We start from the raw sequence: 1,627 nt of genomic DNA, 5'->3' as shown, positions 1-1,627 counted from the left end.
AAACCAAGGACAGGTGCAGGCCAGAGGCAGAGCTGAGTGCCTCCTCCAAGTGGTGTCTCAGAGGTTCCTGAGATGGCCCCAAGTGAAGTACAGCAAAGGAAACCTCAGGACAAGACATGTCCCAATCCATCACTGGAGACTGAGGTCCTCTTTCTGGTAAAACATGTGAGGCAGGTGCTACTCTTCTCCTTCCTGTATGGATGAGAAGGGCTCAAAGGGTTAAGTAACATGATTGAGGTAACACCAAGGTGAGTACATTTGCCTTAGTCCATTTGCATTGCCATAAAGGATATACCTGAGACTGGGTAACTTACAAACAAAAGAGGTTTCTTTGGCTCATGGTTCTGCAGACTGTACAACAAGCACGGTGCCAGCATCTGCCTCTGGTGAGGGCTTCAGGCTGCTTCCACTCACAGCAGAAGGCAAAGGGAAGCTGGTATGTGTAAGGATCACATGCGGAGAGGGAAAGCCAGAGAGAGGAGGGGGATATGCCAGGCTCTTTAAACAACCAGCTTTTGAGGGAACTAATAGAGTGAGAACCTACTCATTATAACAAGGACAAGGACAGTACCAAGACCTTCATGAGGGATTTGTCCCCATGATGCAAACACCTCCCATAAGCCCCCACCTCCAACATCCGGGATCAAATTTCAACATGAGGTTTCAGGAGACAAATATCCAAACCACAGCAGCATTACAGCCAGAATTCCAGGTGTGGCTGACCCCAGCTGGTGTATCTGTTGTTGTTTACACACGTTACACCCACGAGTCATCATCCATGCCACCTACTACCAGTGGACAATGACCTCGTGGCGCAGGTACCATCAATGCTCCATCCGGCCACTGCAGAGACAGGTGAGCTTGAAAAGGGGCCACCATGGCCACAAATCAGAAAATGTGGGATCAGAAATGGAACTGCGGGATACAATTCTTTGGCATAGAAAGGGCCAGGCAAAATTATGACACAGTGCATTAATAATTAATTAGTGCTTAATCATGAGCTCTACATAGCAGTTCATTACCCAAGGACACTCCCCATTGTAACTGTAGCAGATGGGTCTGGGCAGGCAGCCCTGCCAGCCTCTTTTGAGGCTCACCAGTGACTTTGAGGCTCCCCTTCCAGGGCTAAGGTCACTAACCTCCCCTAGACCTGGTGACCAGAAGCCAGTGTAAGAGGTCCCCAAGAACAGGGGTGATCTGACTCACCCTGGAGAAATTTAAGACATGCTGGGAAGGCAGCGCCCTTGCTTAAAAATAACTCCTCAGCTTTCTGCAGTGGCGGTACCATAGCCAATGAGGTTTGCCTGAGGCATGATTATTGCTAATTGAAAACTTTTCCCAATACCTTGCCATGACAACTTGAAATATAGTTGGCATCGAGAATTTTTGAGACTCTCTACAGAGGCTGAACAACCAAAAAAACAAAAATTTAACTCCTTCTCAGCTTCACTTTGGCACAATGCCAGAGACCTCTATTAAGTTGTGCACATTTGTGCAGCTCCCCACCCCCAACTTCAAATACAAATGCTCATCAGGGAGCTAAAACCTTCTGCATTCGTTGGTTGTAGGAGTTCCCCACCAGGATGTGAGTGTTGAGGGTGTAGGGGCAGGAACCATACGTGAGTCT

General features: G+C 48.2%; 1 non-coding gene across 1 annotated transcript; it reads left to right on the top strand.

The window, feature by feature from the left end:
• The first annotated feature begins 1,264 nt into the window (after positions 1-1,264).
• On the top strand, positions 1,265-1,405 carry LOC112427530 (U4 spliceosomal RNA). The gene has a single exon (XR_003019139.1). It is a non-coding gene; the product is annotated as a U4 spliceosomal RNA (small nuclear RNA).
• The last annotated feature ends 222 nt before the right edge of the window (positions 1,406-1,627 follow it).

This window comes from Macaca nemestrina, chromosome 13, assembly GCF_043159975.1.
Source record: "Macaca nemestrina isolate mMacNem1 chromosome 13, mMacNem.hap1, whole genome shotgun sequence".
Lineage (NCBI taxonomy): Eukaryota > Metazoa > Chordata > Mammalia > Primates > Cercopithecidae > Macaca > Macaca nemestrina.
Note: the sequence above shows the minus strand (reverse complement) of the source record. Positions and strands in the feature narration are given on the sequence as shown.